Source organism: Camellia sinensis, chromosome 6 (genome assembly GCF_055761805.1).
Source record: "Camellia sinensis isolate YWXY chromosome 6, ASM5576180v1, whole genome shotgun sequence".
Lineage (NCBI taxonomy): Eukaryota > Viridiplantae > Streptophyta > Magnoliopsida > Ericales > Theaceae > Camellia > Camellia sinensis.
This window is the reverse complement of record NC_138966.1, coordinates 26,260,766-26,287,282: the sequence shown is the minus strand read 5'-3', so window position 1 is coordinate 26,287,282 and position 26,517 is coordinate 26,260,766. Positions and strand designations below refer to the sequence as shown.

Sequence of the window (26,517 nt, the reverse complement as noted above, 5' to 3'; positions counted from 1 at the left end):
ACACATATGAATTCCTTGAAAAGTTCCAACACATATGATTATTATCCCTCATAATAATACTTTAATGCATTAAGAACAAGCATAAAAAAAATTTCTTGAAAAGTCTAACACATATAATTATTATCAAAATATTAAACTTTAACACATATGATTATTATCCCTCATAATAACACTTTAATGCATTAAGAACAAGCATAAAAAAAATTTCTTGAAAAGTCCAACACATATAATTATTATCAAAATATTAAACTTTAATATAATATAAAAAAGGGAAAAAAAAGAAGACATTTTAAAAAAAAATATTTAAAAATCACAATTCACATATATAGATAATTATAAACACAATCTGTGCATAGCACTGGTGATATGTTAGTTTATATATAAGTAAAAGAGGGTTTTTAACCCCAAGGCTTGTGAGAGCTTCAATATCTCAATTTGAATTTTTTAAATTTTTTATTAAAATATAAAAAAAACTTAGCATTTATTGATTTTGTCAAAATTCCCTAATCAACATTTATTAACTTTTTTCAATTCACATGTTTTTCCACATACCTGCATTTATTGATTTGGTCAAAATCCCCTGATCAGCATTTTAAATCCCCTATACAAATAATTATAGATACAATCCGTATAATTACTGCAGTACCCTTTTAACTTCTCCCATATACTATAATTAGTGATAAGATTGTTAAATTATTTTTATAAAAAATCATAAAAAATATAATTTATATATTAAAAAAAATTTAAAATAAATATATATATCTACAAGTATCTCGTACATAGTACGAATAATGGGTTAGTTCGAAGAAACAGGAAAGCATTATTCAAACAAAAATTGCCCACATTCGAACCAATTCTCCCCGAGCACTGCTGGGGACCCCAGTGCCCCCCCCCCATTCCACGTGGGCTGTGTGAGCGAGGTCAAAAAGGACAAAAAAAAAAAAAAAAAAAAAAAAAAAGTTTTCAGCCAATCAAAATTTGGTGGGGCACCCCAGGGTCCAAAGGATTTTCCAATCACCCCACGATCGACTGAGGGGTTGTTTTGAGTGGTAAAAAGTTGATTTTTAATTTTTTATTAAGTTTTTTAATTTTTTAGAAAGTGATGTGAGAGGTTGATAAAAAATTAATTTTTTATTTTTTTTAATTTAATATTTATTTATAGTGTCAAATTAAATTGAAATAACTAAAATATTCTTATCCAACATAAGAAATTTATTTATTTTTTTCATTAACCTTAATTTGTAATTTTATACTTGCATTTTTGTCATTTCTCAAATCACATTTATTACGTTTTTGGGACTTGTATTTTTAAATATTTTGTTCAAAAACGTAATTTTTTATTTTGTTCCCAAAACGGCACCGATAGAAGCTAGCACGCACGTACGACGCTTTCCATTCCCACGTGATTGAATTTCCCAGATCTCTTCCTTTGCAATTGATCGTTTGCCTTCTCTTTTTTTCTTTTATTTTTTTTTGTAAACAAAGCCCTTGTTTTCTTAGTCACAGTGCAGAACCACCATTGAAGTTACCCAATCAAACCACCATGGAAGTGTCTTTTGAAATCAATAACCTCTTCAAGCTTCTAGTGAGTTTTTTTTTTTTTTGAACTGAGTGGAATTTCTATCTATACACTTATCATCATCATAATCATCAGCTCATAATATAAGAGGGAGTTAGGGTTTCTACAGTAACATGGCTCTCTTTTTTGGTTGCCCCTTCTGTCCTTGCTTTTGTCAAGTTTGCATGGACGTTGTTGTTTATGTCACTTTGAACTATTTGAGTAAATTCCACTCGATTTTATCATCTCTCAGTCTCTCTCCTGTCTCTTTTTCTCTCTGGACAATGACGGTGAGAAACCCTACGGGAGATGGGCTACGCGATGTGAGTTGAGGGGCTTTGAAGATGAATCAATAGGGACTGACTACTAAAGACAATCAAAACGGCGGGAAATGCGAGCTAGGCAATGGGAAAGTCGACAATGAGACCAAACTGCACATATTTCTTCTCTGTCTATCGCTATTTCCAAGGATCGATTTCATTGATAAAATGGTAAGTATAGTGATTTCACTTTTGCATTGATCGATTTCAAAGAGTTAGTATAGTGATTTTGACTTTTTGTCCCACTGATTTTTGTAGCTTCTTGCAATTGGATCCACTGATAAATCGGTAATTTATTCTTTCTTATTTTTAATTCTCTTTTTTTATTTTTTTTTTAATTTGTTTTTGTTTAACTCCATAATCCATAATCAGAAATTATGCACACTACTTTCTCCATTGGCTACGCTTAATTGTTGCCGGTGAAATTTGGGATTGGTCAAGCAACCAACCATTACATGTTGCATCTAATAATCTAATAGCTGTATTTGATTTCTATGAGATTATCCTTTTATTTTTTCTCTCAAATCTTATTGTTCAAGCTAACTCCAAAATTAAGATTTTGTGGAGATAATTGGGGATTTTTTTGATAATATAGGTTGAGTTTGTGTTGCCATTTTTATTTTTTATTTGGGTAAATTACACTTTGCACCCCTACACTTTACACAAAATCTCATTTTAGTCCTACACATCAAATTGTGACATTTAACCCTTGCACTTTTGGTCAAGTGTCACATTGCCCCTTCTGTTAATAGTGAGGTTAACAGAAGTTATCTTTTAGGGAGCTAAGTGTCACAATTTTGATGTGTAGGGACTAAAGTGAGATTTTTTGTAAAGTGCAAGGGTGCAAAGTGTAATTTATCCTCATATGTTTTTCATGTGATTAACCTCTATTAACAATGAGGCTAACAGAAGGGCCAAAGTGACACCTGACCAAAAGTACAGGGGGTTAAGTGTCACAATTTGATGTGTAAGGGCCAAAGTGAGATTTGATGTAAAGTGCAAGGGTGCAAAGTGTAATTTATCCTTTTTATTTTTTAAATGTCTAATTTTTGGATTGATCGAGTTGGGTTTTGATATGGAGTTTTTTTTTGTTTTATTTATTTATTTATTTGTTCGATTTTTAATTGGTCAGGTTTTTGTTTGCTTTGTTGTGGGACCAAAAAAAACAAAAAAAAATGGAACTCATCTATCTTATCGGCTCAATTTAAATTTTCTGCATTAGCTTTGTTGGGTTGTAATATATATTTTTTTGGTAATATGTAATTAAAACTGTGATACTTTGGTACTAACTAGATGTTTGAGATTTCTATTTGAGAGTCCTGAATTTCTGTTAGTACATTTTTAGAAAATAAAGAAAAGACTATTTAGTGTGTTTGGTTTCAGTTTTTTGAAAACTAAGTTTTTTGTTTTTCATTTTTTTTTTTGTTTTTAGTGAATATTTTTAAAATTTTAAGCAATTTTTTTACTTTTTTAGATGCACCTTACTTAGATGTATCTAAAAAGTAAAATATTTGTGAAAAAATATTTTAAAAAATTAATAAATACACAAAAATATAAAAAATAGACTTAATTTTCATATATATATATATATATATATATATTTTATATTTTTGGTATTTAGTGAATTTTTTAAAGATCTTTTTTACGAAAATTATACTTTTTAAGTGTATTTATGTTAAGTGTCTAAAAATTAAAAAAATTGCTTAAAATATTAAAAAAATTTAGTAAAAACAAAAAAATACAAAAAACAAGAAAGTAGAATTTTTTGAAAAGTGTTTTCAAAAAACTAGAAACAAACATAGTGATTAGTCTTCAATCAATCATTTGTTTTCTTATTGAATAAAATTACTTCTATAGATGTTCTCTTTAGTTGTTTTTATTTTTCATACATAGTTAGAATAGAATGAATAGTGATGATTGCATTAACTTATAGTTGATTTTTGTTTTCCTATTTTCAAAATTTTAATTAATTTGGTTCTCTGTTTTAGGTTTAGAAAAGTTAAGAGTTTTGGTGGTAATGTGGTGGTCAGAGTGATTAAATAAGAACAATGAACTCTTCTTTCTTTGAAGGTAACTCTCTACTTATTATTGAAATTTTTTTATTTGTGTTCTTTTATTTTTAAAAATTTGTTATTTTTTATATGTGATTACTAATGGGTGTTTTCAATGTTTATCACTGCATTACCTTGGCGATTGAATGTTTGCCATATTTGTGAGTTAAAGGCTTAAAATTTTTGTTTGATTTTGGGTGATGAGTTTACGAAGTTTAAGATTTGTAATTTGTATAGATATTTACTTACTTGGGCGTTATGGGAAATTTTTTTTTTTTGGGGTAGTGATTGAGGTGCTCTGTTTCTCCTTCATTGTAATGGGTCTTGTCATGTATATATGTTAAGTTCTAAGGTTACTGCATATGGTATTTAGTATTCCATAATTCTAGGGGCTGTTTGGAAATTAATTTTTTTAGTGGTTGTTTGGTTTTTACGAAAATACTGTAGAAAAGTAGAGAGAATGATGTGGCTAAAAACAAAGGTTACCAAACAAGGCCTTAATATAATGTTTTGTGGATAGATAGATTTGCTCACAAAACTGTGAGTTTGTTTTTTGTTTGTCTATTTGAGTTTGCGAACAATTAAAGTGACCTTGGTAATTTGGTGAGTAGAGTGATTAGTTATGAATCCGTGCCCTTTTGAGTGTTGTTCTCCTTTTTTTTTTTTTTTTTTTGTTTGTTTGTTTGTTTGTGTTTGTTTTCATAGGCAGATCTAAGAGAATGAATATTGATGATTGCATTAGCTTGACCATTTTTTGTTTCTTTTGTATTTTCAAATTTTTAGTTGGTTTGTTGGTCTATTTTAAGTTCAGAAAATTTCAGCCTGCGTTAGGTTGTATTTTGTAAATGTGATTTGAGAGTATGAGTTATATTTTGAGTTTGTGTGTTGTACAATTATGATTTGAGTGTAGAAAATTTGTTTGGTAAAGAGTTTGAAAAATAGTTTTGGAAAAGAGGTTTGATTTGAGTAGGGAATTGTTGATGTGACATTTGATATGTGATACAAAAATTTACAACTCATAACTAAACATACAACTCAAAATTATTTTAAAGCATATAAAAAATTTTAAAATTTTCAGAAAATATTTTTCCCGATTATATAAATCAATTGCAAAAAAAAAAAAAAAAAAAAAAAAAAAAAAAAAATTCACTGTTTCGGACAGCCGGCCGGACGTCCCGTTCCCTCAAACGCCCCCTCTGCAACAAGCAGAATGTTTTGACATATAGACAGAGCTTCCGGCAGCGTTTTGGAAAATTAATTCCAAAACTCTTACCAAACATCATGCTCAAACTCAAGTGTTGAAAACTATTTTCAGAGCACAAACAAACAGAGCCTCAAAGTTTTGGTCGTAATGTGGTTGTCAGAATGGTTAAATAGCTAACAATATGATTTCTTTTTTTGAAGGTAACCTTCTACTTCCTATATATACACACACACTAATGGTTGGCACACGCGATGTGTGTGCAATTCAAATAAGTACAAATAAAACAAAACATTTGTTATATATTGTGTGACACTGAAGTGGTAATTGTCTTCTTTATTCAATTTAAGGTCTAAGGTTTGAGTCCCATGCCTCTTATCAATTTAATTTAATTTATTTTTCAGTGAACTACGCTAACGGTCCCTATAGTTTGAGACTTGTGTTATTATTGTGACACATTTGATCCTGAATTTTGAATCTTGTTTCAAATAAAGACAATTGAAATTACCATTTGATTTTTCAAGGGCAGAATCGTCAATTTGATAAAATATAGGGTTGTTTGGGGTGTCCTAAATAAGTGCACTTTTTGGACTAAAAAATTGAGGAAAAAAATAGGGATGTTTGGGTTAACTTTTTGACTTTTTTTGAAAAAATGTGTATTAAATTTTTTTATAAAGAAGTGTGTAGGAGAAGATGGGTGATGTGTGTTGTACAGCCGTACAATTTGCACAGCCGGATTGATGGTAAGAAATTATTGGCTACTTTTTGGGCATTGCACTGGACGGTTTTGTTCGGCCCGTGGGGGCCATCACAGGTCCTATTTTGATAATCTGAACCGTTCAATATGTAGAACTCGTCGAGTGTTATATGCGTATAGAAAATCACGTTGATCGGATATCAATAGCTATCTGATCAGATTTGTTTTTTTTCAATCGTTAATTATAACACCATCCATTTTTTTATACAAAACTGATTTGATCATGTAGTTATCGATATCCGATCAATGTGATTTTTTATAGACATATAGTACTCGACGAGTTCTACACATTGAACGGTTCAGATTATCAAAACGGGACCTGTGATGGGCTCCTACGGGTCGAACAGCAGTGTGTGAAAATTGCATCCAAACTGTGCAATTTTTCTTCACAAATGCTGCACAGCGCTAAACCGTTCAATGATTGCTGAGTTGTATGGATGTGTGGAAAATTAATTTTTTAATATTTTTTTTTGGCGAATAGTGAAAACTTTTTGACTTTTTGAGTAACTTTTTGACTGTCTTTTTGAGGAGATGCCAAACTTGGCCTAATTTGAGAAAAATAAATGTCAAAAAAATATTTGGAATTTTTAAAAATTCTTTCTACCGACTAAAGATAAAATTATGTAAAATTGATAAATCTTTTAGACATTTATTTATTTATTTATTTTACCAAATTAATTTTTATTATGTGTTTGGATGATAATCATGTAATGGGTGGTTGTTTTTGTTTTCATTAAATTAGTTTTCATTTTTTTTCAAAAGTCAAATATGACGACAACTTTGATATCATTATTAAACCAATCCATTAAATCAAAAAAAATCCAAAACTAAAAATATTTCATATATTAAATGTATCGATTACACATTAAAAGTTTAACAACTACCCATTACATAATCATCATCTAAACATATAATAAAAATTAATTTAGTAAAATAAATAAATAAATAAATGTCTAAAAGATTTATCAATTTTACATAATTTTGTCTTTGGAGTGTACAAATAATTTAAAAAATATTTTTTTGACATTTATTTTTGTCAAATTAGTTTATATTTTATCAAATTGACGATTTTACCCTTGAAATTAAGCAATGGTATCTTCAATTGTTTTTATTTGGAACAAGATTCAAACTTCAGGTCAAATGTGTCACAATTGAAAAGTCAGGGACCAAAGTGACACGTGCCCCAAACTATAGGGACTATCAGTGTAATTTGCCCTCTATTTTTTTTAAAAGAAAAATGGACACTTGACAGCATAAAAAGCCAAGGCTTCAGGACATTGTAAGGGGTGTTCACTTTATATATAGTATAAATAGACAAGGCTTCAGGACACCTTAAGCAGTGTTCAATTTATATATACTACAAATAGATATATATATCCCATGTATGTACCAAAATGGTTATGGCTTTGAGCCTGAAGCTTCACTTGCTATTTTAAACACTTTACTCTTATTATATTAAGTGCTCCTTCCATCGTCTCATTCTTGAATTTTAAGTTTCCCTCGTTTTTGGAATAGATGCCACTTTAACATATTGTTTGCCAAACACTTTCTGTAGAAGATATCATATCACAAATGGATGGTTTTTTGTTATTGTATTTTCTTGCACAATGAAGAAAATGGTTCATGCTATTTTTATTTTTTCCCTGTCTTTAACTTTTTGCTTTCTCCTTAGTGCAAGATATATGGGTTGTCACAAAAACAGTGCCCGTACTTGGACATGAGAAGTAAAAAATTGCTTAATAGTGTAGATATATATACATACCTCTATGTTTCTGTGAGATTGTCAGACCGGTTTGTAAGTATATACCCCTATATCTTTCTCTATCTATACGTCTATATTTTTTGAGAAGAAAACAGAGAAAGCAGAGCCTTAACAAATCTGCACACTGTAATTGTAAGTGCTTTAAATTTGAATTCTTGGTTTTTGGGTCTTCAAAGTTGTATTTCAAATTTACGACTTTGAATGATATGGTTATGGCTATGTTCATTTTTTCTCTTTGTTTACTTTCTGAAAGCTTTATTGATGTTTACAATGCACTTCTGGTCAATTTTTATTTAAATTTAATATATAAATGTTTTTTCGGCTTTACTTATGATTTTATTGGACATAAATACAGGTGTTGTTTGTATGGAAACAGATTTTTACTTGAATTTTTTAGGTGACACCTGTGCATTCTGCTATTTATTCTGATGGATAAATTTCACTTTTGGCAAATTGTAACAGGTAAGCTGATGCATTTGTGTCATTATTTGGAAGAGAATTCACAAATAATGTTGTATAATTTTTTTGTTTGACTGCATTTAGAAGTGAGTTGCTTCCAATAATGTGTCTTTGTGTATGCTGTTGAACAGTATGATTATATTTCTCAGTTCGTTAAGCGCTGAAATATATTTTTTCAAGTTTGATTGTAAAATATCTTGTGGCAAATGAATATTTATCCTTGCTTTTAAGTAAAAAGTCATTGGATGTTGTAATGGATTTTTCTGTTTTCCTTCATTCCATAGATTAGATTTTGTTCTGTCAAAATGTAAATGTGAACTTCAATTTTTAACATAATAATATTCTGAATGAGTTGTTCTATTGAGTTGATTATTTGTGATATCAATCTTAGAATTTGAAGATGCATATATATATAACAGATGAACTATAAATTGTTATATCAATAATGATAATGAAGTGTGCCCCTTACAATCAATGCTCAATCCAAATGTCAAGTGTAGCATTGCTCTTATACGACACAAGACTACTTAAAATGCAATTGATGATTCTCTTACCCTCTTAAATTTTTAGACTGAATTGACCTTTATATATGTGCGTGGATAGATAAATGTCAGGTGCTCATATTACAGAGGACGATGCAAGATCAGAGCACCTTGTGACAAAATATTTGATTGCAAGCAATGCCATAATGAATCCAAAGGTCTTTTAAGTATTTTGTTTGGTTTTGTTTGTTTTTTTGTAGTTGATTAAAATAATATTACTCTGCTATTGCTAATTGACACCAGAGAGTTCAAACAGATTTTAAATTTATTTTTAGCACGGGAAAGGTTAAATATGAAAATATTCAGGTGACTAGCAAACAAGATATATATATGTATGAAGTCCACCATTTAGCAATGATGTTATTGGACGAGGGACCAAGTTTCGTTATTACTTGAACATAGTGTTAGACCATAACCTATTAACCATAACCTATCAGCGGGGTGGGTTTGTTGGTCTCGCTAACCCATCAAAAAGGTCGAGATTTGATGTGAAGGAATGTCATGCAATGGGTAATGTAAACCAATATGTATGTTCATTAAAAAAAATGTGCAGTCCTGACCATCCTAGAAACCACCATAAACTGAATACATGGAATTATTAAGACAATTATAGCACAGGAAATTATCAATAGGTCCTACTTTTGAGACTTATTACCCATTAAGTCCTATTCATATTTATTAGCCTCTTACTTTTATGAATAAATTTATAGTGATAAATTTATCAATCTCTTTATTTTTATGAATAAATTTATAGTGATAAATTTATCAATCTCCTGTTTTCATAGTGATAGGACCTGTAGGTAAATGAGTCCAGTTAATAAGATTAATAGGTCTTACTTTTGAGATTTATTATCCATTAAGTCCTATTGATAAATTTATCAAGTCTCTTATTTTTATGAATAAATTTATAGTGATAAATTTATCAATCTCTTTGTTTTTATGAATAAATTTATAGTGATAAATTTATTAGTCTCTTGTTTTTATAGTGATAAATTTACCAGTTACGACCTGTAGGTAAGTCTAGTTCATAGGACTGATTGGTAAGTGCCTCAGCAGCAAACAATGTTTTTTTTGGAATATCATTAGGAGATAGTCAAGAAAATATTTCGGACAAGATTAGAGTAAGATGATTGTACAAGGAAAGCAGTGCTTGTTGTGCAGACACACACAAGACAGGCCACATCAGCACCACGCCATTTTCCATTGTCATTTGTGACACATGGACCAATCACATATTTCTGTATACTTTCCTTCTAAGTTGAGTCATGGTTGAAGCTAATGTACACAGTTTTAAGTCTCAAGCCTAAGTGCTTAAGGAAATTCTCCAGGCATCTCCCACTCTGTAAAAGTACCTACCCAGCATTTCAGTTTTCCGTTTGTTTGTTCACCTTCTTCATCGATTGCAAACATTACCAACAAATACTATTTCCTTTTCTTTCTTTGCAAAATAATGACCTATTTCAAGATTTATACATTTCTCAATCCTTCTTGTGCGGTGTTTGGCTTTTATGAAAGAAAAATACGAGAGAGAGAGCTCAATATCCCCAAACGTGATTACATTGGCTTTAATACCTTTGATACTTATAGAGGCGAGGCTTCTCATATCTTTTGTGATCATCGATAATTGGAAAAGATGGAAAGCAATTTATCCCTAAGACTCCAGCGTAGCTTCCGTTGCGTGGCATGTATACAGAGCCCCCTATGCCCCACTTCTTCCCCCAAGAATTTTTTATCACCAGGCGGTTTCTCCATTGTAAGTCCCCTTGCCTACAAAACAAATCACATGACATTCCACCAGTGTATGGTTGACCAGATCTAATTCATCACTTAGCTTCATCATATCAAGTCCGTGTAAAAAACGGGGTGGCTTGTACACATCCTACATACAAAAATATATTACAATAACATTTAATTACAAATCATTTCAAAATTATTCCAATAAAACATTTTCGTACTTAGTAGTTTATACCCCTTTACAACAATCGAAAGACTCATGGCAGGCTATATAAACAGTGATCAGGTGATACTGGAGAATTCTTGGCATCTCATCCTCATTTTCGTCTTCAATCCTGTAATATCCATCGATAAAAACTCTCGAACTATGAAACTACTAAAATTGTAAACATCATAAATGCAATATACATTTTTTTTTTATCAGCAAAAATAAACTTTAATAATAATAATCAAGGGACAATACAAATGATTATCATAAATAAAGGGAGGGTAAGTGTAAAAGAGCATCACAACAAAACTAAACAATCCCAACTAGGTTGACACCGAAAATAGCTTGCCCAATCATTTGCTAGCACGACCCAAAATTGGTGTCACCAACCAACAAGACAAGTACAATACGCAAAACAAAAAAAAGCCAAAAGTGAAACAAAGGATAAACTAACAATCAACCAGGATAACCGCCCAAAAACCCCCAAGTAATCCACATGGCTGCTAGCAAAATACCAACCTACATACCCTGCAATTAACATCCCACATAAGTCAAGCATTCTTCCTTTCTCAGCTTCCACCAGATGCAGCCTCTTCCCAAACAAATCATATCAATAACCCAAGCTCCTTAACCAACAATCCAATTCACAAGAATCATTTGTAATCACCATCCTTTTACACCACACAATTTGTCTTCACTTCACTTCACTTCACTTCACTTCAGTCTATGCATGCATATCTCATTCTTTCCCTACTGCACATTCTTCATCTTTGAGTCTGTGTATCTCTCAGTCTCTCCTCGTCCAGAGAGATGTCCAAGATCTGGACTATGGTTTGAGATCTTGATGGTGATGAGTTAATGATCCCGAAATACTACCAAAGATTTGTTCAACTTGATTTCCATTTTGGATTACAATTTGGAATTTCTATGCGAATCCGCCCAACAAAATTAGGGTTTCTTCTTCTCTTCGGGTACATTGCATAATTTATTTATTTTATTTATATTTTGTTGCGTAAAAAAGGGGTTTTCGCTTACAACTTCATCTCATCTTCAAAATCGAATCAACAAAATTAATCATGTATGGAAGTTCTATGAGGCCCATCCAACAAAATTAGGATTCTTTTTCTTCTATTTTTTATGTACTGTACACAAATTTGTTTGTTTGTTTGTTTTTGTTATTAACAAACGTTTTTTTTTCGTTTTTTATTTATTTTTAATTTATATTTGTTAACGATTTTCCTTCTTTTCTTTTTTAATTTACTTTTTTATTAATTTTTTTTTGAAGGGTTGTGTGGTGATCATGTTTTGTCTTCTGCGTTTCCTGCTGGATTTGACTTCTTTTTGTTCAGGTAAGAAAGGTTTTCTTTGTGTGGGGATATGTTTTGGGCGAGAAAATTCATTTTAATTGTTCAAAAACACAAGGCATTAAGACTTGTTTGGATTAGGTAGATATCTCCTGGAGTATGGTAAGCCATGGAATTTTAGTTTGTTAAGAATAACATATTCTGAAAATTAAATTAAATTACTTATTGACTAACCAAGATTATTATTATTTTTTATTATTGTGTCCACCTTGTCATGTTTTGGTGTCGACCCTTTGCTGCTGAACAACCTAAGCTTTCTTCACTGTCTTTTGGTGTCGACCCTGTCATATCTTGGTGTCAACCCTTTGACTTGTTTTAAGCAAGAATAACATTGTGCAAACTTGGACTAATTCTATTAATTTGAGGTGCCATTATTTATGAGAATATAATAATTTAGAAGCATACATTCTTTAGAATCATTGAAGTGCAAAGACATGGGTATACTTTGAAAACTTTGAATAATTAAATAAGCTCAAGACATTTGTCAATAATCAAAATCAATAAAATTGAAATGTGAATAACCTTGGGGCTAACAATCTCCCCCTTTTTGATGATGACAAATATGTGCGAAGTTTTCAAATCATGAGTTTTAAGACAAAGGTTTAAGAAATATTTTTCAAGGAGTTTTGTAAATAATGGATTAAAAAACAAGATCGAAAAACTTCCCCGATGAAAAGGGCTTCAAGGCCAAATCAATTTTATTTTAAAACTCAATGAGAAATCTCCCAATATAAGCCAAGAAGATTTTTGCACAAATGGAACAACTTGCTAATTACAATATATGACAAGCTCCCCCTGTCAATATGCACTAGATCTTTTGCAAATAAGAGCTAATCTCGACTCAATTCCATTGAATGAAATGACAAGCTATTTTTCCATCAAAACAATAGCCTCACTCAAGCACAAATGAAGTATATCAATCAATGTGTGTGCACTTTCAATCACTGTGTGTGTTGCTGGTAGTGTAAAATGAATCTATAACACATCTTTCATATCCATTCATGACTATATCAAAACAAACCAAAAATTGTACCACAAATTGTTTGTTCTACCATGTGCAAAAGGATATAAGTTCGTATACATGTGCAAAAAGATAAAAAGAAACTATCTATCCAACATCCAAGTTCATACACATTAAAGCTAAAACTATAATTCTTCTCCCCCTTTGTCATCAACAAAAAGAGGGGTAAAGAGAAAAAAAAAAGACTAGCGAAACGGAGGAGGCTCATGGGGCCAATGCGGAGCTGCTTCAAGCCAACCTTGCGCGAACCAAAGCACGAATTTATGAATTTGTTCGCCAAGATCGTCATCCCATCGCTGTTGAAAAATTTGACAAAATTCTTCGTTGGAATGCTTGAGGCCAAAAACAACTATCACCATGTTCTCAACACTTGCCTTGGCAGCTTCAATTGCCTGAGATTGTTGTACCCTCATATTATCAATTTCTTGTTGCATGTCCACTTGGCGAGAGAGAATTTGTTGAACCATAGAAGCCAATTGATCAATCTTTTGTGCCAGATCAGATTAAGGTGGAATATAGGTAGACTGAGAAGATGATGGCATAACCGACACTGTTGTAGATTGGGCATTAAGATTAAGGTTATTAAGCTTGGAGTTCAGTTCAGCAATCCCTACCATAAGTGGTCCTTGAACCAAGGAGACTAGATGATCAATTTTTATAGAAAGAGAGGAAAGATCATGAGGTGCAACAGAAGAGAAAGGACCAGGGGTGGAGAGAGGCATAGATGAAGAACTTGGAAGGTTAGGATCAGCGGAGAAAGATGGAACAAGAGTAGGTGGAGCAGTGACAGGTTTTTTAGCTTTGGTCCAAACATTGTCAATCAAAGAATAACCTATGTGCCTAAGAGTTTCTGAGCCATAAACAGCAGAGTCTCTAGGGATATTGTCTTCACCTTTGAGGTTAATTTTGAAATGTTTAAAGATCTTGGTGAAGATTATTCCATAGGGTAGGGCTTGGTTGTCTCTTTTGTGAGCATCAATCATGACTTGACAAACCAAATTCCCAAAATCTGTAAGGTATCCAGTGGAAAGGGGCCCAAAGAAGATAAGTGTGGCCATAGGTGACTGTATCAAATCGACCTCATCGGGGAAGGATGTTGTGGTTTATGATGTGATACAACAGTCTCAACTCAAGAGTTAGGTCATTGCCAGAAATGGTAATGTGTTTATCTAAGGCTGGGTTATTGGTCAGAAATTGAAGACCTATATGATGAGTGTAGTTAGGAGGATTTCTGCCTAGGGATAGACACACGATGACCATCATTAGAAGTTCTCAAAATGGAGTTAATAATGGAGGGTTTAAGAGTGAAGGAATCACCCCTTACAAAGCACTCCAAGGTGCTAGGAGAAGATTCCTCATTATAGGATAGATTTGCAAAGAATTTCTTAATGAGAGTAGGATGACCATCACAGTCAAGTTTTAACAGAGAGGACTATTTTTTGTTATCAAAACATTGTTTAATAGGAAGGCTTTGTCCTTTGAAGAAATTAACATCAATAGTTCGGCCAGATAGTACCTTTCTTAGGTTGAAATCTTTGCTGAACGAGGCCTTGCATTTGTTATTTTTGAAGCATTGCAGACTAGGGCTTGGAGGCATGGAGACGACGGTGGTGGAAGTGGAATGTCGAGCATGTTTCTTCGATGGAATTGAAGGAGAGGCTTGAGATTCCATGGAGAAAGATCGAAAGAGGTAGATAATGATGGAGATGAAGACAGGAAGAGGAATTGCCAGAGGAATCGTCGGAGAAGAGAAAGGGGCTAAGGCTAGGGCTTTGAGAGGTGTCGCAGGAAATAAGAAGGGGGTCGCAAGGTATATACACTCTTAAGGTTTCAACACTCAAAAGAGCGACGTCGACCCTTTAATCTGAAGAAAGTACAAAATCCAACCAAGGCAGGTGTTGACCTTCGCAAAAAGAGGTGTCGACCCTAAAAAACAGTGAACCAAAAACAACCTGGTGTCGACACTCGCGAAGAGAGGTATCAACCCTTATGAATAAAAACACAATAGGAGTTCACATGGTGTCGACCCTATAGAGCAAGGGGTCGACCCTCAGAGGTCCGAACAGAAAAATTTCACAAAAAGGCATATAACTATAAATGAAACCATCATATAGGAATATTCATCATGTCAAGCTCAGTTCGAATAAAGTAAATTTTTCCTCATTAAGAGGTTTGGTAAAAATATCCGTCAATTGACGGTTTGTAGCCACAAATTCAAGTTCAATGTCACCTTTAAGTACATGATCTCGCAGAAAATGAAGCCTTATTTCAATGTGTTTAGTGAGTGAGTGCTGAATAGGATTTTTTCAAAAGATTAATGGCACTAGAATTGTCGCATTTTATAGGAATGTCATCAAAGTGAAGTCTAAAGTCGTGAAGTTGTTTCATCCAAAGCATTTGGACACAACAACTAGAGGCAGCAATGTATTTCCCTTCAACAGTTGACAAACCTACTGAATTTTGTTTTTCACAACACTATGATGTGAGTGAGTTTTCAAGAAAATGACAAGTGTCACTAGTGCTTTTTCGGTCAAGTCTATATTCCACAAAGTCGGCATCCGAGTAACCATAAAGGTCAAAAGCATTACTTTTAGGGTACCACAAATCCAAATTTGGAGTGCCAACTAGTTTGCCGAACTTACCGCATTACAGGATGAACCCAAAGGAGAATGAGATTTTGAGGGAGAAGGTTGAAGAGTTGCTACAGAAAGGGCATATTCGTGAAAGCTAGAGTCCATGTGCCGTTCCAGCTCTTTTGACGCCAAAGAAAGATGGAAGTTGGTAGATGTGTGTTAACAGTCGAGCTGTCAACAAAATCACCATCAAGTACAGATTTCCTTTTCCACGTCTTGAAGATATGCTTGATATGCTTGAAGGTTCAAAACGGTTCTCAAAGATTGACTTACGAAGCAGGTATCACCAAATTAGAATACAACCGGGAGATGAATGGAAGACGACATTCAAGACCAAGGATGGCCTATACGAGTGGTTGGTTATGCCATTCAGACTTTCCAATGCTCCTAGTACTTTCATGCGGATTATGAATCAGGTATCGAAGTCATTTACAGGGAAAATTTGTAGTTGTTTATTTTGATGATATATCCTGATTTATAGGAAACCTGAAGGGACCATATAGAGCATTTGCGGCTAGTGCTAACAGTTTTGCAAGAGAACAAGTTGTTTGTTAACCTCAAGAAGTGTAGTTTCATGACAAGCAGTCTATTGTTCTTGGGGTACGTGATAAGTTAAAAAGGTATTCATGTGGATGGAGAAAAAGTTCAAGCCATCCAAGAATGGCCACCACCAAAAACTATCAGTGATGTTCGAAGCTTTCGTGGGTTGGCTACATTCTACCATCGATCATCCACAATTTTAGTTCAATCATGGCACTTGTCACAAAGTGCATGAAGAAAGTGAAGTTCTTTTGGGGAGAAGATGCTGAGAGGAGCTTTGCTCTGATTAGAGAGAAGCTTTGCACCGTGCCAATAATAGCTCTACCTAGCTTTGAAAATATTTTTTAGGTGGAGTGTGATGCTAGTGGTGTAGGAATTGGAGCAGTTCTTTCACAAGAGAAGAGACTGGTGGCTTTATTCAGTGAAAAGTTAAGTGAAGCCCAACAAAAGTGGAGTACCTATGACCAAGAGTTTTACGCGGTGGTGCGAGCTCTCAAGCATTGGGAACATTACCTAGTGCAGCGAGGAGTTTGTCCTATACATTGTTCATCAAGCATTGAAGTTCATCAACAGTCAGAAGCACCTAAGCAACATACATGTCAAATGGTCTACATTTCTTTAGAAGTTTCCCTTCACCATCCGGCACAAGTCAGGGACTTTGAATCGAGTTGCAGATGCATTGAGTCGTCGTGCAAATTTTCTAGTTACATTGACCCATGAGATCGTGGCATTTGAGATCTTGAAGGAGCTTTACCAAGAAGATGATTTTAGAGAGATATGGGGTAAATGTAAAGAGAATAAACCTGCCAGTGATTTTCATGTCACTAAGGGATATTTATTCAAGGGAAATCGTCTTTGCATTCCGAAGACATCTCTGTTGGAAAAGCTAATCCAAGACCTACATGGAGGAGGATTGAGAGGACACTTGGGTAGAGACAAGACCATATCAAGCTTGGAGGAACGTTACTTTTGACCTCAATTGAAACAAGTTGTTCGGAATTTTGTAAAGAAGTGTTGCACGTGTCAAGTATCCAAAAGTTAGTCTCAAAATATTGGTCTTTATATGCATCTTCCTATTCCTAACAATATCCGGAAAGACTTTTCTATGGATTTTGTGTTGGGACCCCCACGTACCCAATGAGGAGTAGATTCTATATTTCTGGTTGTCGATAGGTTTTCTAAGATGGCTCATTTCATTCCTTGTCGAAAGACATCAGACACATCCAATGTGACTTGATTGTTCCTTCGAGAGGTAGTTCGCTTGCATAGGGTACCTCAATCTGTTACTTTAGATCGTGATGTGAAGTTCCTTAGCCATTTTTAGGTGACTCTATGTAAGATGTTCGATACTTCATTGAATCGAAGCTCTACTACACATCCCCAAACAAATGGTCAGACAGAGGTGACTAATAGAACTTCGGGAAACTTAGTTTGAAGCATATGTGGAGACAGGCCGAAGCATTGGGATCATGCCTTGCCTCAAGCCGAATTTGCTTACAACAATGCGGTTCACAGTGCCACTAGAAAGTCACCATTCTCTGTGGTATATGTGACACCTCCAAGGCATGCAGTTGATTTCGTTCGTCTACCAAGAATTTCGGAAGTAAGTGTTGCAGTAGAAGCCATGGCTAAATAAGCTCAAGCAATGCAAGATAAGGTGAAATAGAAACTAAAAGAAACCACTATAAGGTACAAAGAAGCAGCTGACAAGCGCAAGCGTACCAAGGTGTTCAAAGAAGGAGATTCAATGATGGTGTTCTTGCGCAAAGATAGATGTCCAATAGGTATATACAACAAGCTAAAGCCAAGGAAGTATGGTCCATACAAGATTTTGAAGAAGATCAATGACAATGCCTATGTGATTGATTTGCCTAAAGATTGGAAGATTTCAAAGACTTTCAATGTTGCTGATCTTTTTGAGTATCATGCAGAGGAGTCTTTCTACCCATATTTGAACTTGAGGTCGAGTTCTCTCCAAGTAGAGGTGACTGATGTAGAACAAGTTGCTGCAGATTTCTTGAGGCGGCTAGACAAACACAAGCCAAGGCAATCAAATTATTGACCAAGGATGAAATGATAGTTTTAAACAAGTTTTACTTGGCTACCAAGAATGTTTCTTGATAACTAAGGATTATCCTAATTAGTTACTTTCTTGTAATACTTGCTCTCCAAGTATTCTTGTTGACCAAGACTAGTATTATCTTAATTTATTATTTTCTTATATTTTCCTATACTTGGTCTCCAAGTATTCTTGTTGACCAAGACTAATACTACCCTAGTTAATTAGTTCTTTTTATATTACTTGGCCTCCAAGTATGCTTGGTGACCAAGACGTTATCCAGTATAAATAGTTATGTAAGCCTAGAGGCAAAGGCATTCTCTATCAATATAATTTTCAAGTTACTCTATTTTGCTTGTGGATTCAAGGGTTTCTTTCTTGTGGATTCAAGAGTCTTAGTCTACTAGAATGATATCTAATTTTTTGCCTATTCCGCTATGTCATCTTCACTCTCGTCTCTAGCCTCTCTTTCTCTCATTTTTCATCTCTTTCTTTGAGAGACAAACTCATCTCTCCCTCTCTATGTCATCTGTGCTCTATGAAGCACCGGTACTCCTAAAATGTTGCCGTACAAGTACCGGGTACGTACCTGGTACGAGTACGCGTACCGGGTACGGCCAAAAGGGGTCTGGTACGTCTGGTACATTTGGGTACGGCATGGGTGCGGAGGGGGTACGCCATGGGTGCGGAGGGGGCAAAAAATACTCAAAAACTACATGTATACATGTATACATACCATAAACATACCATAAACACATCTATAGAGGGAATCGAGAGAGAGACAGAGGAGATAGAAGAGATCGAACCTGATAGTGTAGAGAGGCGTCGCCTTTGTGTGCTAGGGCAATGAAGGATTCTAGGGTTTTCTCTTCGATCGATCAATCGTCTCTCTCTTTGACCGATCTTCTGCTCACTGTTGATCGATCGTCTTCGTCTCTCTCTTTTCTCTCTCTCTCCGTCTCTCGATCGCCTCTGTTCTCTTGTTCTCTCTCTTCGTCTCTCGATCGCCTCTGCTCCTCTTCGCCTCTGCTCTCTCGCCTCCTCTCAGATATAGTATAAGACATATGATACATATAATATAATATATATAATATAAGATATAATATATAATATAATATATATAATATAAGATATATAATATAATTAGTGATACATATAATATATAATAATATAATAAATTTTTATATATAATGTAATTGATCATGTATAATATATAATATAATTGATCATATATAATATATATAATAAATTTTATAAATTATAATTTTTATCATATATAATAAAAATATATATATTTATTGGCGTACCGCAGCCGTACCCGTATCATACTTTTTTGAATTTTGACGTATCGACGTACCTGCACTCGTACCCGTACCGTACTCGTACCCGTACCTGTGCTTCATAGTCTGTGCTTCTCTTTCTTTTCCCTCTCCTCTTTCCTTTGATGGTGATGGTTATGGTGGCAGACGACATAAACTAACAATAGCGATGATCAGCAATGGTGATGGTTGCGACTGCAATGGTTCTCTCCCTCCCCCTCCTCTCTCTCCCTCTCTCTCTACACATTTTCCTTCATCTACTCTATCGTAGATGTATGTGTATATGTATATGTATGAGTTCAATTCAATATTTTACACAAAAATTTCACCCCTACTTAGATTTTTTAAATCGATTGAATTGACCGTCAAACAATACTCTTTAATTCGGTTGAGAACGCATCATTGATTTTTAACCTGAAGGTGTGGGTTCAGCTGACATGTAAAAGGTAAACCCGAGCCGAACCGACCCGTGAACACCTTACTTAGATGAATTTGGTAAGACTAGGAAAGATATTAAAATGATAGGAGTGGCACAAAATCAAGATAAATCGATAGAGAATAAGTTAAGATGGTTTGGTCATGTACAACGATGGAAGAGTGATATGATCATGATAAATGAAACTGTTAGGAGCAAGGGAAGACTCAAACTGACATGCGATGCCGCAATAAGAAAATACGTAAATTTATTTAATTTAATTGAACATATAGTCCTTGAAAAAACAGAATGATAAAAAATGATTCATGTAATTGACCCTAAACTTAGTTTGGTTTGGTCACAAGGACCAACCAAGCCATCATATTGGGTTTCTTTAAAAGTATATCTCCAATATGTTAATTCTAATCTTGTTTACAAGAACCCAAATCACATCGGCTCATATAAGATTTTAGAGAGGAATAAACATGTCCCCAAACTGAGCACGAATAGCAAAGGAAACAAATAAATCAAAAAAAACATAAAATAAGGGCACAAATAAAACTTCATTTACATGAATGCCATATTAAGCCTATTTGAATATTATGTCCACAATGCTAGGCAAAACTATTTATTACTATATGACACAAAGATACAAAAAGGGGTCCAGGTGTCATCAATTTGTCAGCCACCTTCTAAATCTTGGCAACTTTTGTCTTAAACCATTGAAAAGAAATGTATATAATGTGATACAAACTAAAGTGGTAGCCCCTTCCGTCAGCATTTCTCTAACACTTTAAAGTCTCCAATTTAATTCATTTTATTTTTTTTCTTTGCACTTGTAACAATTAAAATGCAACACATGTAAAGATATTTAATTAACCAAGTCGAGATAGAGGTGGCTAGGCTCGTCATGAAGCACTAGTGGCACTTGTCATTTTCTTGAAAACTCACTCACATCATGGTGTTGTGAAAAACAAAATTCCATAGGTTTGTCAACTGCTGAAGCGGAATACATTGCCGCCTCTAGTTGTGTAGAAATGCTTTGAATGAAACAACTTCACGACTTCAGACTTCACTTTGATGACATTCCTATAAAATGCGACAATACTAGTGCCATTAATCTTTTGAAAAAATTCTATTCACCACTCACTCACTAAACACATTGAAATAAGGCTTCATTTTCTACGAGATCATGTACTTAAAGGTGACATTGAACTTGAATTTGTGGCTACAAACCGTCAATTGACGGATATTTTTACCAAGCCTCTCAATGAGGAAACATTTCACTTTATTCGAACTGAGCTTGACATGATGAATATTCCTATATGACGGTTTAATTTATAGTTATATGCCTTTTTGTGAAATTTTTCTGTTCGGACCTCTGAGGGTCGACCCCTTGCTCTATAGGGTCGACACCATGTGAACCCCTATTGTGTTTTTATTCATAAGGGTTGATACCTCTCTTCGCAAGTGTCGACGCCAGGTTGTTTTTGGTTCACTGTTTTATAGGGTCGACACCTGCCTTGACTACAGTTGGATTTTGTACTTTCTTCAGATTAAAGGGTCGGCGCCACTCTTTTGAGTGTTGACACCTTCTTAAGGGTATATATACCTTGCGACCCCCTTCTTATTTCCTGCGACACCTCTCAAAGCCCTAGCCTCAACCCCTTTCTCTTCTCCGACGATTCCTCTGGCAATTCCTCTTCCTGTCTTCATCTCTATCATTATCTACCTCTTTCGATCTTTCTCCATGCAATCTCAAGTCTCCTTCAATTCCATCGAAGAAACGTGCTCGACATTCCACTTCCACCACCGTCGTCTCCATGCCTCCAAGCACACCATCCATCATCATTGCCTCAAATTTAAATCTTTATGCTACAATATTTACTTTAAGCCCTTGTGGTCAAAAAAGATTTTAAAATTTTTGCCATAGATATTGGTTAGCAACTAGGGTTGCGAACGAGCCAGGCCGAACCTAGCCTAGCCGAGCCTTGTTGGGCTCGAGCTTGGCTTGTTTGTTTATTGAGCTCGATTATCGAGCTCGGTTCGGTTTGGCTTGAAGCTCGATAATGAAATTTTGTTACTATTATTTATATTATTTAAATAAAAAATTATTATATTGTTTAACATGCAAATAATATATTTATGCTTTTATTTATACAACTTTTATATTATTAAATATATAAATAATATATTTATTTTATAATTAAAATAAAGATAAACGAGCCTAAAAGTCAGGCTCATGCTCGTTTATTTACTTAATGTCGAGCCAAGCCCTTAACGAGCTGAGCCGAGCACAGCTTGCAAACAATTTGGTTCGTTTGTAGCCATATCTACAACTCTTCAAAGAAAAACTATTGTCGCTAACTCCAAGTCATGAATGAGGGGGTGATTTTTCTCATGGTTCTTCAATTTTTTGGAATGATACGCCACAATTTTCCCCAATTGCACCAACACATATCCAAGGCCTTCCTTAGAAAATCACAATACATGCTGTAATTGACTCCTCGCTCTGGTATCAACATGCCCAAAACTAGCGTTGTAGTCAACCTCGTTTTCATCTCTTGGAAAGTCATCTCACAAGCGTCATTACAAGTGAATCAACCTCCCTTGCTTGTCAGTCTAGTAATTGGTGCCACTAAACGAGAAAAATCCTACAAAAAATGGTAGTAATAATTGGCTAAAATTAGTCCAATTTGTGCCTCAAAGTCACTATTTGGTCAATGCACTATTTGGTGTAGTGATTGAGGTGCTCTATTTCTCCTTCATTGTAATGGGTCTTGTCATGTATATATGTTAAGTTCTAAGGTTACCGTATATGGTATTTAGTATCCCATAATTCTAGGGGCTGTTCGGAAATTAACTTTTTTAGTGGTTGTTTGGTTTTTACGAAAATACATGAAGAAAAGTAGAGAGAATAATGTGGCTAAAAACAAAGGTTCCCAAACAAGGCCTTAATATAATGTTTTGAGGATAGATAGATTTGCTCACAAAATTGTGAGTTTTTTTTTGTTTGTCTATTTGAGTTTGAGAACAATTAAAGTGGCCTGGGTAATTTGGTGAGTAGAGTGATTAGTTATGAATCCGTGCCCTCTTGAGTGTTGTTTTCTTCTTATTGTTGTGTTTTTTTATTTATTTTATTTATTTTTCATGGGTAGATCTAAGAGAATGAATATTGATGATTGCATTAGCTTGACCATTTTTTGTTTCTTTTGTATTTTCAAATTTTTAGCTGGTTTGTTGGTCTATTTTAGGTTCAGAAAATTTTAAAGTTTTGGTCGTAATGTGGTTGTCAAAATGGTTAAATAGCGACAATATGATTTCTACTTCCTATATATATACACACACTAACGGTTGGCACACGCAATGCGTGTGCAATTCAAGTAAGTAAAAATAAAACAAAACATTTGTTATATATTGTGTGCCACTGAAGTGGTAATTGTCTTCCTTATTCAATTTAAGGTCTAAGGTTTGAGTCCCATGCCTCTCATCAGTTTAATTTAATTTAATTTAATTTTTTGAAAAAGTAAAATGGACACTTGGCAGCATAAAAAACCAAGGCTTCAAGACATCATAAGGGGTGTTCACTTGCTATTTTAAACACTTTACTCTTATTATATTAAGTGCTCCTTCCATCGTCTCATTCTTGAATTTTAAGTTTCCCTTGTTTTTTGGAATAGATGGCACTTTAACATATTGTTTGCCAGACACTTTCCGTAGAAGATATCATATCACAAATAGATGGTTTTTTTGTTATTGTATTTTCTTGCACAATGAAGAAAATGGTTCATGCTATTTTTTTAAAATTTTTTGTTTTTCCTGTCTTTAACTTTTTGCTTTCTCCTTAGTGCAAGATATATGGGTTGTCACAAAAACAGTGCCCATACTTGGACATGAGAAGTAAAAAATTGCTTAATAGTGTAGATATATATACATACCTCTATTTTTTTGTGAGATTGTCAGACCGGTTTGTAAGTATATACCCCTATATATTTCTCTATCTATACGTCTATATTTTTTGAGAAGAAAACAGAGAAAGAAGAGCCTTAACAAATGTGCACACTGTAATTGTAAGTGCTTTAAATTTGAATTCTTGGCTTTTGGGTCTTCAAAGTTGTATTTCAAATTTATGACTTTGAATGATATGGTTATGGCTATATTCATTTTTTCTCTTTGTTTACTTCCTGAAAGCTTTATTGATGTTTACAATGCACTTTTGGTTAATTTTTATTTAAATTTAATATATAAATGTTTTTTCGGCTTTACTTGTGATTTTATTGGACATAAATACAGGTGTTGTTGGTGTGGAAACAGATTTTTACTTGAATTTTTTAGGTGACACCTATGCATTCTGCTATTTATTCTGATGGATAAATTTCACTTTTGGCAAATTGTAACAGGTAAGCTGATGCATTTGTGTCATTATTTGGAAGAGAATTCACAAATAATGTTGTATAATTTTTTTGTTTGACTGCATTTAGATGTGAGTTGCTTCAAATAATGTGTCTTTGTGTATGCTGTTGAACAGTATGATTATATTTCTCAGTTTGTTAAGCGCTGAAATATATTTTTTCAAGTTTGATTGTAAAATATCTTGTGGCAAATGAATATTTATCCTTGCTTTTAAGTAAAAAGTCATTGGATGTTGTAATGGATTTTTCTGTTTTCCTTCATTCCATAGATTAGATTTTGTTCGGTCAAAATGTAAATGTGAACTTCAATTTTTAACAGAATAATATTCTGAATTAGTTGTTCTATTGAGTTGATTGTTTGTGCTATCAATCTTGGAATTTTGAAGATGCATATATATAACAGATGAACTATAAATTGTTTTATCAATAATGATAATGAAGTGTGCCCCTTACAATCAATGCTCAATCCAAATGTCAAGTGTAGCATTGCTCTTATACGACATAAGATTACTTAAAATGCAATTAATGATTCTCTTACCCTCTTAAATTTTTAGATATATATGTGTGTGGATAGATAAATGTCAGGTGCTCATATTACAGAGGACGATGCAAGATTAGAGCACCTTGTGACAAAATATTTGATTACAAGCAATGCCATAATGAATCCAAGGTCTTTTAAGTATTTTGTTTGGTTTGTTTGTTTTTTTGTAGTTGATTAAAATAATATTACTCTGCTATTGCTACTGTTGTGAGCATGTAATTGACACCATAGAGTTTAAGCTAATTTATTATTATTATTTTTTTTTTTTTCAAATTATTATTGATGACTGTTCATATTTGTCCTACTTTGTTGAGAGGTTTTACATACCAATGGATTTTGTAAGGTCTTTTGTGCTCACTTATCTTGAAGACTTGTAATGGTCTGCTGCTGTAGAATTGTTTTTTGGAGATTTTGATCAGGATTCTACTTTTTCGCTGTAGTTTTAATATGTTCTTTTACATGTTTTATTGTTTTAGCTATTGTTAATCTTTTATGACTACTTACTGGATACTCTCTATTATTTTCCTTTCAATAGAATTGAGCATGCACCACTGTCACCTTTCTATGCTACATTTGATTTCATGTTAAAACTTGCTTGAACAATGGGCATGGGTCATCGTGTGAAGCACGAACCCTCTCAACTGGTATATAATAAGAGGGAGCTCATACCTGCTACAGTAGTAGGTGGCTCTCTTTTTTTCTTCGTTTTCTATCCTTTTCTTTTGTGCTTTGTTTGTTTATTTATTTATTTGTTTTTATCTGGAAAATTGTGTAACTTGCAACCTTGGGAGTTTGACAATGGCTCTGCTAAAAAAAAAAAAAAAAAAAACTCTACGGAGAGCCAGCCACGTGTACCATCCTTTTACACCACACAATATTACCAACTAGATGTTGTTTGGGATTTCTATTTGAGAGTCCTGAATTTGTATTAGGATATTTTTAGAAAATAAAGAAAAGACTATATTAGTCTTCAACCAATCATTTGTTTTCTTATTGAATAAAAATTACTTCTATAGATGTTATCTTTAGTTTTTTTTTTTATTTCTCATACATAGTTATAATAGAATGAATAGCGATGATTGCATTAGCTTATAGTTGATTTTTGTTTTCCTATTTTCAAAATTTTAATTAATTTGGTTCTCTATTTTAGGTTTAGAAAAGTTAAGAGCTTTGGTGGTAATGTGGTGATCAGAGTGATTAAATAACAACAATGAGTTCTTCTTTCTTTGAGGGTAACTCTCTACTTATTGAAATATTTTTATTTGTGTTCTTTTATTTTTAAAAATTGGTTATTTTTTATGTGATTACTAATGGATGTTTTCAATGTTTATCACTGCATTACCTTGGCGATTGAATGTTTTCATTAAAGGCTTAAAATTTTTGTTTGATTTTGGGTGATGAGTTTACAAAGTTTAAGATTTGTAATTTGTACAAATATTTACTTATTTGGGCATTATGGGAATTTTTTTAAAATTTTTTTGGGGCAGTGATTGAGGTGCTCTATTTCTCCTTCATTGTAATGGGTCTTGTCATGTATATATGTTAAGTTCTAAGGTTATTGTATATGGTATTTAGTATTCCATAATTCTAGGGGCCATTTAGAAATTAACTTTTTTAGTGG

At 33.5% G+C, this 26,517-nt stretch overlaps 1 long non-coding RNA gene across 4 annotated transcripts; it reads left to right on the top strand.

Moving 5' to 3' along the window:
- Positions 1 to 1,460: 1,460 nt before the first annotated feature.
- LOC114278177 (uncharacterized) lies at positions 1,461 to 24,702 on the top strand. Of its 4 annotated transcripts, XR_014332075.1 has the most exons (7): positions 1,653 to 2,049; positions 2,137 to 2,166; positions 3,867 to 3,948; positions 8,005 to 8,111; positions 8,712 to 8,808; positions 11,878 to 11,941; positions 24,344 to 24,702. It is a non-coding gene; the product is annotated as an uncharacterized LOC114278177 (long non-coding RNA). The 4 variants fall into 4 exon arrangements; XR_014332074.1 differs by lacking the exon at positions 8,712 to 8,808 and having other exon boundaries at positions 1,591 to 2,049; positions 24,237 to 24,598; XR_014332073.1 differs by lacking the exons at positions 8,712 to 8,808; positions 11,878 to 11,941; positions 24,344 to 24,702 and adding an exon at positions 1,461 to 1,585 and having other exon boundaries at positions 1,812 to 2,049; positions 8,005 to 8,345.
- Positions 24,703 to 26,517: the final 1,815 nt, after the last annotated feature.